Below are 14,695 nucleotides of genomic sequence, written 5' to 3' on the forward strand. Positions count from 1 at the left end.
GAAGACACAGGCCTCGCAGTTTATCACCAAGCCTTGAACACACAGTACCTAAGAACACAGGTTCTGGAATTATATTATCTAAGTCCCCTAACTGGATCTGCTAACATACGAACTGTTGGCAGTTAAGTTGTTGGGCAAGTAACTTAATCTTTCTGAACTCAGCTTTCCCATCTCTAAAATAAGGGAAATAATACCTGTCATGGGGATTTTGTGAGGGTAAATGAAATCTGTGTAGAAAACATAGTGCTCATACCTAGTAAGCACTTCATGCCATACTCCTTTCCTTTCTTCAATTTCTGGTTATCACCTGGTTATCATCCCTAGTGGGAAACTTTCTCCAACGCAACTCTTTTTCCAGGCACAATTAATTGGGTATGTGTGTGTGTGTGTGTATGTGTGTGATGCTTCCATAAGATTTGCTTACACTCAATTAGCACTTACATCATCTCATTGTTCTAAATTACTTGTTTATGTATCTGTCTCACTCTACCACTAGGTAAGTTCCTTAAAGGCAGAGGCTACTTATTTTTCTCTGAGTCTGATGTACCTAACACAATGTCTCTCAGAGATAGTAGGCATTCAAGAAATGTCAATGAATATAGAAATTCTATAGGTGAACAATGAAAAATATGGTTTTAATAAGCAGGAATTGTGAAAGTACATATAACATTTTGGTGCACATTCACATTTTGTCAAAGTGTGATCCACAGCAACCCGCATGAGAACTGCTTCATGTTTTTAAAATGCATACTCCTAGGCCCCTCATCTAACCTAAATAGGAATTTTTGGAAGTGTGGTGCAGGAATCTGTAATTTTTTTTTATAAGCAGCTTTTTTTGATAAGCCAAAGGATGAGAGTTGCTGAATTAGAATAATGAAAGCTAATACAATTATTAAATGTAAATTTAAGAAAATATATAACATAATGGTCAATCAACAGTGTCCTTAAAAGTAACGAAACTAATTGAACCTACTATTGAATCAAAATTGATTATTTATAAGCCAAGACTATTAGGTTTTGTTCAATAATTTCTGAATATGAGAATCTGAGGAATAAAATACAATTGTCTTAAGATTATTTCCAATATGATATTCTCCCTAACACAGACTTAACTTAGAAGTGGAAAGGGGCAACAATTGAAAATAGAAACAATTTAGCCTATACCAAATCATGCCCAAACCTGAGAAGAAGTAATAACCAGCAAAATATGAACTACTTTTGATTATTTAAGACACATCTGCTGTTACCTCCATTATAAATTCCATTGTATGAAGATCCACTTGTAAGTTACATTTCTAAGCTTTATGCCCTCCCTAGTATTCTCAAAAAAAAATAGAAGGCAGATGCCCCAGTTGAGCAATACACAAGTTTTATGGCTTTCCTTCCATTCATTATGCAACTGAATAGACAACTTTTTAACTAATATTTAGAGAGAGAATGAGTCGAAACACAAACCCTGAATTTTTGTCGTTTTTGTTCAAATGGAAGATAAAGCTCTTGTGGGGTTTCCCAAATCTCAATACAGTTTTCCTTTAATACTAAAGTAAAATCACAAGATAAAAATTTAATTACTTTACTATCAACAAAATCTGGTATATTGATTAGATCTTAGAATTTCTTTCAAAATAAAAATAGCACACGAGGTCTGACAATTAAGTTTGCGAACTTATTGCAATGCTGTTGCTAAAATTTTTTGATATCAGAGGAATTATTATGAATTTGTACCAATCGGACAAACAGTTAAGTAAGTTTACTATTTGGAAGTGCTGAAAAGGCTGCGTGAAAAAGTTAGACGACCTGAACTTTTCGCCAACAATTCATGGCTCTTGCATCACGACAATGCACCAGCTCACACAGCACTGTCTGTGAGGGAGTTTTTAGCCAGTAAACAAATAACTGTATTGGAACACCCTCCCTACTCACCTGATCTGGCCCCCAATGACTTCTTTCTTTACCCAAAGATAAAGGAAATATTGAAAGGAAGATATTTTGATGACATTCAGGACATCAAGGGTAATATGATGACAGCTCTGATGGCCTGGCCCTTCCAGAAGGAGTTCCAAAATTGCTACAAAGGGTGGACTAGGCACTGGCGTCGGTGCATAGCTTCCCAAGGGGAGCACTTCGAAGGTGACCATAATGATATTCAGCAATGAGGTATGCAGCACTTTTTCTAGGATGAGTTCGCAAACTTAATTGTCAGACCTTATACCCATGATTTGTATTCATCTTTTGTTATCGGTATATATTATTACAATTTTAATACAGTTATTTCCTTTCTTAAAATGAGCATACATTTTTTTTGGCACCCTCTGTATTTATTAGTGCTATTCTCTTCCTTTGAAATGCTACCCACCAAACACCATCTCTGCCTATAAATTTTATCCACCCTTCCAAATCTATTTCAGTTGTTCCTTTGTATGTAAAGTCTCATCAATTCCACAAACCCACTAGCATATTGTAGGGGGAAAAAGCTCATGTCACTTTGTATGTTTTATTACATATTCTCCAGTCACTTATTTCTATATGGGTTACATTCTTCCACTGACCCCACTAACTCTTCCAAAAGGCAAAAGAAGAAGTAGAAATGTGTCAAGTAAGTGCTGTCACAGTTCAACCAATAATGATGTCACACTACAGCACAGGGAATATAGTCAATAACATCGTAATGATAACCTTATTCAGTGACAGACGGTCACTAGACTTATGGTGATCACATCGTAAAGTGTATAAATATAGAATCATTATGTTTTATACCTGAAACTTTTATAATATTGTAAGTCAACTATACTTTAATGAAACTAAAAATAATGTCACAATATTGGCCATAATACAATGACAAAATTTAAACCAAATTGTTTTTGAAATTTGGTGCAAATTTAGGATCAGCTTCTGCTTCTGAGCAATGACAAAATAACTGGGACAGGATTTATCTTCCTGTTATAAACACCGGCAAAACTGGAAAAACATAAAATTCTTTTTCAGACACTGGACGAGGCAACACATGACCTCAAGCTCTGAGAGGAGTGAAACAAATAGAAAAGTTCTATGGTTACTGGCTTTCTACCTGGAAACACTTTCCAGAATGTAGTACAGGGAAAGGAACTCCAAGTAAAGCATGGCGGTCTCTCTGAACTCAAAAGACAGAGATCAGAGTTCAGTTAGGCCAATCAACAGATAGAGAAAGTGGGCCTTTTAGGGAAAGAATTCCAGAACTGTTTAGGGGATGGTTTAGTATTTGACTGAATACTGTGCTACATATGCACAGGGTGAAACTCCACAGGGCCAGGCAAAGAACAAGTGTTAGGAGGCTGAATGCCCAGAGGTTATACGAAGCTGGGAGGGAGTCGGATTTCCAACTCAACCACAGTGGAGAGTCTGTGTTGGAGACGTGGAACATTCAGTAGAGACCCCAAGGGTCATACCTTAACAGCAAGGCTAAATTAGCCCCTGCATAAAGACTTTTCTAAATTCATTTTAATGAAGCTTAAAAATAGTGAATAAGTGGGCCGGCCCGGTGGCTCAGGCGGTTAGAGCTCCGTGCTCCTGACTCCGAAGGCTGCCGGTTCGATTCCCACATGGGCCAGTGGGCTCTCAACCACAAGGTTGCCAGTTCAATTCCTCGAGTCCCGCAAGGGATGGTGGGCTCTGCCCCCTGCAACTAAGATTGAACACGGCACCTTGAGCTGAGCTGCCTCCCGGATGGCTCAGTTGTTGGTTGGAGCGCTGGTCAACCACAAGGTTGCCAGTTCACCTCGACTCGGGATGGTGGGCAGCGCCCCCTGCAACTAAAATTGAACATGGCACCTTGAGCTGAGCTGCCGCTGAGCTCCCGGATGGCTCAGTTGGTTGGAGAGTGTCCTCTCAACCACAAGGTTGCCGGTTCGACTCCCGCAAGGGATGGTGGGCTGTGCCCCCTGCAACTAGCAATGACAACTGGACCTGGAGCTGAGCTGCGCCCTCCACAACTAAGACTGAAAGAACAACAACTTGAAGCTGAACAGAACCCTCCACAACTAAGACTGAAGGACAACAATTTGACCATTGTTCCCCAATAAAGTCCTGTTCCCCTTCCCCCAATAAAATCTTTAAAAAAAAAAAAAAAAAAAATAGTGAATAAGTAACAATTGTCACCCCAATAAATTTTTAAAAATAGTGAATAAGAAACTCACTTTAAATATAAAGACAAAAATAGGTTAAAAGCAAGGAAGCTACACCACGCAAACACTCCAGTTAAGAATACTGGAGTAGCCCTAAGATACATCCAAAAGGATTGAAAGCAGGGGCTCAACGAGATACTTGTGCACCATAGTTCGTAGCAGTATTATTCACAACAGCCCAAAGGTATGAACAACTCAAATGTCTCATTCTAAGCAATTACTATGAGTTAAGTCAAAGGAAAGTTTCCACAAAAAAGAGGAGCAAAACATCCTTTAAAAATGTAAAAACTGAGGGGGGAAAATATCAGTTTTGACCATATGCTAAAATATATAATTATCACAGCAAATCATTAACATTAAGGTTTAGTAATGATCCACGTTCCCAAACCCAAATACATACAGTAACTCACAGGGGAAGTGACTACGAGAAGATGAAGCATTCTTATTTCCACAAGCTGGAACCACCCTTGCTTTCAGATTGCAATTAGACAATATCAAGACCTACCGGTAAGCCAAAACAAGCACAATTCAGTCAATATTCACCAGGCCTCTACCCCAGTCCCAGACACTATCCTAGGTGCTGGGGATTCAGAAATGATTAAGTGGGAGAAGCAAATATAGGAACAATTTCACTTAAGAACTATTTATTAAATAATAAAAGATGAGTAAAAGATAGTATCTGCCTTGACTGAGCTTACTCCTTTTTGAAAATTAATGAGTTCAAACTTTGCCTCTCTAAAGTACCAAGCATGGCACTAAATAGAATTCCAAGGAGGGAGACTAAAATCTCAAATCAGTTTTAAAAATTTTACTCAACATAGTTTTAAAGTTAAATCAGGCTAAAAAACTGACAAATATATACTTTCATCTTGCGTTAATAGAAAAAGCCACTCAATATGTTCTACTTGATTTATTGCATTAATTTCTAGTATATAACCACTCATTTTACGATGATCCAATTATTTTCTCTAAAACTTCTCATAGAATAACTAGCTTTTTTTCCATAAAATACAATGGACACTAAATCTTATATGTGACTATTTCTCTCCTTACTTTGGAAAAAAGCATGGAAGAACAAATTCTAAGTCTACTTCTTTCAATAGTAATATCACGAAGATATGTTAAAGAGGATAGCTCTCATGTTAAGTGTTCTTAATTCAAAAACAAAACCACAAAAAACACAAAAGAACATAAGGAAATTTTTGGAGAGGATGGATATGTTCAGTGTCTTGACTGTGGTGAGGTATCACAGGTGTATGCTTATGTCCAAACTCATCAAAATGTATACACTAAATATGTACAATTATTTGTATATCAATTATACCTCAATAAATCTTAAAAAATAATAAATACCATGGATACTTTCAGAGTATTTTACTAGAGGACTCATCTTGTTATCCTACCTTTATTTTTCACCTGCTTATTTCTATTGTCTATTTAGTATTATTTTTTTATGTTACCTAAAATCAAGTAATTTAACATGTATAACTTTAAAACATTGTGCTTTTTGTGGATAAAATTGAATGGGCATCTTTCAATGCCAAGTCAAAAGACAGTATTTAAATATTTGAAGTAAGAAAACCCCCAAAATTACTTTATCTGCATTAAAATTTATAATTGTATATAATATTAGAAGGGGTCTTAAATTCTTTCAAAGTTTAAAGTAGTCTACTTTATCTCCTTTTTTAAATTACCCATAGTATTTCGTATTTGTACCAAACAGTCCGGCACTTAATTATATAGTAACACCAAATATTTTACATCCTCAAAGATTTTTCTTAGCAACTTAAGCATACCCCTTTGAGAATCAAAAGTTTATTTTATATTTTTCCAAAGAAGATATACAAATAGCCTGTAAGCAAATTGAAAACATGGCATCATTAGTCACTAGGGAAATGCAGATCAAAACCACAAAGAGATAGCACTTCACACCCACAAGGATGGCTTATAATTAAAAATAAAAAAAAATTTAACAGAAAACAACTGTTGGAATAGATGTGGAGAGACTGGAACCCTTGTGCATTGCTGGTGAGAATGTAAAATAGTTCAGCCATTATGGAAAACAGATGGCAGTTCCTCAAAGTTAAACACAGAATTACCATATGACCCAGCAATTGCACTCCTAGACATATACCACAAGAACTGGAAACAGGTACTCAAAGAAGTACATAAACACACATGTTCATAGCAGTACTATTTATAATAACAAAAATGTCCATCAACAAATGAACGAATAAACAAACTGTAAATACAGAAAAAGAATATTACTCAACCATAAAAAGGGATGAAATACTAATACATGTTACAATGTGGATAAAGCTCCAAAACATTATGCTAAGTGAAAGAAGTCAGATACAAACAGTTGTACAATGTACAATTCCATTTGTCTGAAATATCCAGAATAGGCAAATCTACAGAGGCAGAACAAAGATTGGTGGTTATCAGGAGCAGGGGCAAAAGAAGAGGGAGCAACAGCTTAATGGGTAAAGGGTTTGCACCCACAATAAGTAAAATGCTTTACTTAACCTAGAATGGAGGTGATGGTTGCACAACACGAATGTACTAAGTGCCACTGAATTGTTCACTTTAAAATTGTTATGTCAATTTTGCCTCAATTTTTTAAAAGTTTATTTTAACCATTTGGGATAGAAATATTTCCTAACTGTATCAGGTACTTCCATACAGTTGTGTTTCCTTTTTATAAAGCAAAACACACTGAACATAATACTATTTTTCTGTTGACTCAGGATCATCACTGTGAATAACAACGTACGAGTAAGTCATCCCTCTTGTGTCTTAATTATCTCTGAGCCTCAGTTGTCTCATCTGTAAAATGTCATATTTTGGCTTTTGAAAATCCACAAATACTTTTGAAAATCCAATTAGGTTACAAATTCTTACCCTAGAAGAATGTACACGTGTACACATGGCAAATTGCATACACCCTCAGGAAGTTCACAGACCTATTGCGACCACACAAGCAACTCCCATGGGTTCAGTATTAAAGGAAGCAGGGAGGCCTAATTATATTCTCTCTATGATCCTTCCCAGTTCTAAATTTCAGATTCTACTGTAGTCTCACATACTGGGACAGCCTCAAAATCTACATAGGTTCATGGAGCTGTGCTTTTTACTTCTTGTGGGTTTATAAATAGTTGTCCTACTTCTCTGTCAAGTTCTCTACTATGACTGCTACTTGCTGTCCAACACTGAAGGGAACTTAAATTTTAAAAATTTAGTTAGATTCTATTTAACAATTAGTACTATGTGTCCTACGCTAGGCATTATAAGAGAGGGACGCAAAATAACCACAGTCCTACTAAAGTTAAGATGAGTAAGTAATTACAAAAAAGGAAAATACCTCATTAAGTCCTAAACTGGGATACTGAGGTCCAAAAAGAACTTAAAGAAGGACAGTATAAGCTAGAGCAGTTGGAGACAATTTTAATGGAAGATTTGAAATGGACAGGGAGAATCGGCCAGATGTGATCCAAGGGCGCTAAGAGGACCTCATGAACACAGGCAGCGCAGATGTAACACAGGCTGTACGCTGGGCGGTAAGAGGAAATAAAGCTGCATAGATATGGAAAGGCCAATCACAGATAACTTTAAAAATTAAACAAAAGAATTATGTGCACCATCAACAAAAGACAACCTATGGAATGGGAGAAAATACTTGCAAATCATACATCTGATAAAGGGTTAATATAAAAATAATACAAAGAACGTACACAACCCAAGGGAGAGAAAAAACAAAAAACCCCAAAATCTGATTTTAAATTGCATACAAGATATGAATAGACATTTTTCCAAATACATAGAGATGGCCAACAGGTAAATAAGAAGGTGCTCAACATCACTAATTATCAGGGAAATGTAAATCAAAACCACAATGATATATCACCTCACCCCTGTTCAAATGGCTGTTACCAAAAGATACGACATAACAAGTATTGGAGAAGATGTGGAGAAAAGGGAACGCTCCTTCACTGTTGGTGGAATTATAAATTGGCACAGCCACTTTGGAAAACAGTATGAAGGTTCCTCAAAAAATTAAAAATAGAACTACCACATGGTCCAGCAATTTTATTTCTAGGTATTTATCTGAAGAAAACAAAAACACTAACTTGAAAAGAGATATGCACCCCCATGCTCACTGCAGCATTGTTTACAATAGCCAAGACATGGAAGCAACCTACGTGACCATCAGTGAACAAAAGCATAAAGAAAATGTGATACACACACACACACGCGCGCACACACACACACACACACGATAGATTATTATTCAGCCATAAAAAGGATGAAATTTTGCCACTAGCAACAACATGGATGGATCTTGAGGGCACAATGCTAAGTGAAATAAGTCAGACAGAGAAAGACAAAAACTATGACCTCACTTATACATAGAATTTAAAAACAAACAAGCTCATAAAGAAAACAGATTGGTGTCATACGGTGACTACAGTGAATACTGTACAGCACATTTGTAAGTTGCTAAGAGATCTTAAAAGTTCTCATACAAGAAAAAAATGTAAATACATGTATATATGGTGACAAATGTTAACTAGACTTATTGTGGTGATCATTTCATAATATATACAAGTACCGAATCATTATGTTGTTTACCTGAAACTAATAATGTTCTATGTCAATTATACCTCAATTTAAAAAATGGCTTATTTGCGAAAATAATAAAGAAGTCAAAACAGATGATGAGGGGTGGTTATTGAGGGGGAAGGGACAAGAGGGAACCTTCCAAAATGTTAGAAACTTTCTATAACTTAATCTGAGTGGTGGATACATTTGTAAAATTTCATTTGTGCAGTTTATTATTTGTACATTTTACCACAATTGAAAAAAAAAAGACACAAATAGTTACCAGATGATACTGTACCTTTGTAAGTTTGAACGGGTAACAGAAGAGTGGTGTGTTAGGAGATAACTCTTATATAAGAGGAATTAAGTAAGAGGAACTAAAATGAGAACAGAAAAGAGAGCATTTTAAGTAATTTAAAAGTAAGGTACTAATACTAGCTAACACTTATATAACACAATATGCCAGTTACTGTTCTAAGAGCAATACATATGAGTATAATAATGCATCTAATCCCAAATTATCCCCATCTTACAAATGGTGCAACTGAGACCCAGACAGGTTACATAATTTGCTCAAGGTCACAAAGCAATGAGAACATCCATGATGATAAACTTTCTTTTTCACCACTCCAAACCACATACATACCCATGAATATACAGCAAAACAAAAAAAAAACAAACAAACTAAAAGTGGCAATCTTAACCTATCAACTAAAACAGGAACTAAAACCGCACTTACAGGGATGGAGTGCATCCAGCAGCAACATCCCTTTTCCCCAACTTGTACCTTCAATGTCAGCACCATCTTCTCACCAATTTTAGTCAACATTTCCACCTCACTATAAACCTCACTCAGCAAGGACACCATCTGCATAACTACTCATATGTCCCCTATTCCTAATACAGGTTTTCAAAAAAATTACATTAAATATCCGTGAAAAAGAGAACAAAGGATGAAACATATTTCAAAGGAAGAAACCCTATGATTTTATAACTACTGGATGAGTACAGGTGAGGAGATTAAAAGAATCAAAAAAAAATCTCAAAAGTTTCTAGTTTGCAAGACTTTAGAAAGATTATTAACGGAAATAAAAATACCTGTCCATAAAAAAGCTTATACACAAATGTTCACAGCAGCTTTACTCAGAATAGCCAAAAACTGGAAATAATTCAAATATCAATCAACAAGTGAATGGATAAATTGTTGTATATCCAAACACTAGAATATTACTAAGCAATTTAAGAAAGGAACTACTGATACCCTGTTTCCCCGAAAATAAGACCTAGCCGGACAATCAGGTCCAATGCATCTTTTGGAGCAAAAATTAATATAAGACCCGGTATTATTATATTTATATTATTTATATTATATTGTTTACATTACATTACATTATATATAAGACCCGGTCTTATTTTACTATTAATTTTTGCACATTAGAGCTGATTGTCCAGCTATTGGTCTTATTTTCGGGGAAACACGGTATATGCAACAATATGGATAAATGTCATAGACATTACGCCAAAAGAAAGAAGCCAAACACAAAAATATATACTGTATGATTCCATTTCTATTAAACTCTAGAAAAGACAAATCTAATTAACAGTAACAGAAGTCACATCAGTGACTAACTAGGAATAAAAATGGGATGAGACTGATTGCAATGGGCTCTGGGGAATTTTCAGAGGAAATAAAAATGTTCTTTATCTTCAGTAGGGTAATGGTTACAGCCATTGATCTATACACCAAAAAATGCGTGAATTTTACTGCAAATAAATTATACCTTGTTAAAGTTGACTTAAAAAAAACATGTTAATTAACATTGAAACAGGTAGGTAAATAAAAGGATCCTCTTACAAGATGAAAAAGATCAATTTATTTTAGATGTGTTGAACCTGATGTGTCTACAGATATCCAAGAAATATAAGACATTTCAGGCAGGCAGTTGGGTATAAAGGATGGGGTTGGGAAAGGCAGTGGAAAAAGGAGAGAAAGAAGATCAGAGCAAGAAACAAAAGTATCAAGTGCTAAGAAACATCTACAGTTAGCAGCAGAAAGAACCACTAAAATAAAATTTTTAAGAAGGGAGTGATAAATAGTGTTAAGCATTATAAGGAGAAGACATAAAAGACCATCATCCATGAATTTATTCTCCTTGTGAATTCTAAAGCTGTCTTTCATAAACACCTTTTTTTTCTTTCTAGCACTTAACATAGTACTTTGCAAACAGAGAGAGTGTCTCTCTCTAAACTCAAAAGTCCTGTTCCCTGAAAATCTATCTAACAAACAAACTGATGTTTCAGGCACTTAAGATATAAAAAGAAAACAGGGTCAGGAGGACTAAAGTCACAAGTAGATTTCCGCTCTTAGAAAATTTTTTTACATTTTTCTGCACACATTAAATTACTAAGTAAATACCAATGTTATATATCCTAAATTAGCCATGTGCATCATACAATTAATTTGCTAAAGACAGACTTTTCATGTTTCTCCTCAAAGTTTTGATGAAGTGCTTGTAAATGTTTACTGTTCTTCTGCAGACTTGCATACTAAGAGGGTTTTTTTCCCCCTACTACAATGTTTAATGCCAACTGTCTTTGAAAGGATACACAAGATATGTGGTTGCCTGTAGGAAGGGGTACAAGGTGGCAGGGTAACTTACTTTTCATGTTACAAATTTTTGTATCTTTTGTATCTTCAAATAACTTATTCTAAATAACTTTTCCCCATTATTTAAGGCCTTTCTGATTTCAAGGCAAAAGCTGCTTATTTTCCAAAGACCCACCATGGCCTGAACGGCAAGGATAGCTGGGATGATGGAAATGCTTTGACTAACTTTTCAGAGGCCTTCCCCATTACAGAGAGCCTTAGCTCTGTCCATTAACTTCATGTTAAAGTACTGTCAGCCTCTCAAAGATAAGCACTTTCCTTCCAACAGAGGTAAGAAGACAGCTTTACAGACCAAATTTACTTGTTTCCTTTAATCTTTCCTAAGGTTTTCTTATAAAAACCCCTACTTCTGACTCAGCCTTCTACTTTACTTTCTATTCCTAACAGCCAGACTCCCTCTTATTCTAATTATCAACACCCCCATGACTAGCAATTCACAAACCTGAAAGGAAATCCTGTCTAAGAAAGAGTAACTGATGAAAGATTCTCACTCAAACACTTATAATAAATAGGTAGCCTTAAAGAACAGGTTCAGTAGAGTAATATAGGCAGAAATCAGATAGAAGGTTGTAAAAAAAAAAAAAAGGAAAGAAAGAAAACAATAAGAAACAGCAACTTTTAATCCTGTGAATCTTTAATATGCAGTGAAATGGTCTAAACTTGTGAAATTTCAGAAAAAAAGTCTTAGAGAAAAATGTTATTTACAGGAAGAAACCACTGCTAATTCATTTAAGTCTAATGAACAATATTTGATTGATTAGTCATAAAGCTTTTTCTCCCTCCCTCCGCCCCTACTGCCAAGTAGGTGCTACTCAACCAAGTAGAATACAACTAGCTCATGCTTTCCAGACACACTCCTAGCTCCATCACTTACTGGCTATGTGATCTTAAATGAGTTATTATTAACATCAGTTTCCTCAGTATAAAGTGGGACTACCATCTACCTTGCAGAAATGTAAACAATTAAAATAAAAGTAAAGTATGTGACACACAGTAAATGCTCAGTAAGTGGTAGCTTTTACTACTACTAAGATTCGTACCGTAAATTTCAACATAATTCACTTTTTAAAAGACTAAATAAGCTATAACTCAACATATGACAAATATTTACCATGGTTGAAATATTTCAGTTCTTTTCAGGACACTTAGTAGGACTGCACTTTCTTATCCTCTGTGAAATCTCTTAAGGTCAGATAACTTGCTTGGCCAGTGAACAATAAGCCAAAAAGACAGGACCCTCTCTTCTAGGTAGACCCTTTAAGAGCCGGTGAGTTTTATTAGCATAGCAAGTCTCTTTCCCATTGCCACAGAGATCACAGAACCATGTGTTGAGATGGAGCCTCCATCAGTCTCAGACCTTGCCTATCAAGAACAAGCAGAATCCCCCACCAACCCACACTATACATATAGCATGTCAAGCAAAAAATTTGTCCTATTAAAAGCCACTAAAATTTTTGAATTTGAATGCTTACACTTAATATTCATGCAGTTTTCTGCATTAATTATGCCTCAATAGTTAAAAATATATGGCCCCAAAGTATCTTTTCAGCTTCATGTTACCAAACATCCATCCCAAAGCAAATAAATAGCCTATAGCCACAAATTATTAGTCATCACCCTCTTAGATATTGATCTTCCATGCTCTCGGGTATGTAATACTCTTTCCACTCCTACTTTTCCTCAAGACTCACATAAAGTCTCACTCCCTCACGGGTCATTCACCAAAACATCCCTTAACTCTACTTCACTTGTGCTATAACAGCTCTTTGTACATTCTGCTTATCGTATCCTTAACATTCATTACACCAGCAAATCTCAATCAGAGGTGATTTTATTCCCCAGGGGACATTTGGCAATGTCTGGACACTTTTGATCATCACAACTAGGGGAGGGAGTACAACTGGCATCTAATGTGAAAAGGCCAGGGATGCTGAAAAACATCCTATAATACACAGCACAGATCCCCATAACAATGAATTATCCTACCTAAAACGTCAATACTGTCATGATTGAGAAAACTTGCACTGCATTCTTGTCTGTATTTGTTGGCAAGTCTGTATCCCTACTACACTGGAAAATGGATGTGCTCAAATCTTACTCATGTCTGCATCCTGGCACAGTACCTAGCAAAGAACACTAAAAACTGTATAATAAAATAGATGTGTCATTACTGAACCTATTTTGGTAAGCACAGTGCTTAACACAGCACTCAAAAGTTATAGAATAAATACATGTGTTATTACTGAATCTTATTTTGATACCAAAGCTACACAGCTTACTGGCTAAACTGGTAGTCTTTAAATTCAAATTCCATCAATTACTATCTTGACTTGGTGTTTTCATAGTTTCATACCAAGAAAACCATAAATTTTTCTTGATACAAAGAGTAACATTTTTTTCCAGTTTTGAGAAATAACTTGACATACATCACTGTGTAAGTTTAAGATGTACAGCATGGTTTGATTTACATATATTGTGAGATAATTACCACAGGTTTACTTAAAATTCATGTCATATAAATACAATAAAAAGGAAAAAAATTTCTCGTGATCAGAACTCTTAGGATCTACTTTCTTATCAACTTTCCTATACATCATACAGAAGTGTTAACTATAGTCATCATGTTGTACATTATGTTTCTAGTATTTATCTTAACAGTGTAAGTTTGTACCTTTTAACCACCTTCCCCCAACTCCTCTTCCTCCCCCCCACCCCTCCCACCTCTGGTAACCACAATTCTGATCTCTTTTTCTATGAGCTTGGTGGGGGTTTGTTTGTATTAGATTTCACATATAAATGAGATCATACAGTATTTGTCTTTCTCTGACTTATCTTGCTTAGCATAATGCCTTCAAGGTTCATCCATGTTGTCACACATGGTAGGATTTCATTTTTTATGGCTGAATAATATTCCATCATATATTTGTATAAATATACACCACAACTTCTTTATCCATTCTTGCATCAGTGGACACTTAGGTTGTTTCCATGTCTTGGCTACTATAAATAATGCTGCAATAAACATGGGGATGCAGGTATCTTTACAAGTTAGTGTTTTCCTTTCCTTTGTATACACTTCCAGAAGTGGAATTGCTGGATGATAGTTCTATTTTTGATCTTTTAAGGACCCTCCATACGGTCTTCCATAGTGGCTGAGCCAATTTACAACCCCACCAACAATGCACAGGGGTTCTTTTTTCTCCACCATCCATGCCAGCATTTGTTATCTCTTGTTTTTTTAATGGTGGTCAGTCTAACAGGCAAGAGG

The 14,695-nt window shown here is 35.7% G+C and overlaps 1 protein-coding gene across 3 annotated transcripts in view; it reads right to left on the minus strand.

Moving 5' to 3' along the window:
* Window positions 1-14,695, minus strand: part of TAOK1 (TAO kinase 1) — a 140,824-nt gene that overhangs the window by 117,228 nt on the left and 8,901 nt on the right. Inside the window, exon 2 of one of the 3 annotated variants that reach the window (XM_019739502.2) lies at window positions 9,058-9,136. The exons of the other annotated variants lie outside the window; for them this stretch is intronic. The gene's annotated coding sequence lies outside the window, so the exon portion shown is untranslated. The remainder of the gene's footprint in view (window positions 1-9,057; window positions 9,137-14,695) is intronic. 3 annotated transcript variants of the gene reach the window in all.

Source organism: Rhinolophus sinicus, linkage group LG15 (assembly GCF_036562045.2).
Source record: "Rhinolophus sinicus isolate RSC01 linkage group LG15, ASM3656204v1, whole genome shotgun sequence".
NCBI classification, from domain to species: Eukaryota; Metazoa; Chordata; class Mammalia; order Chiroptera; family Rhinolophidae; genus Rhinolophus; species Rhinolophus sinicus.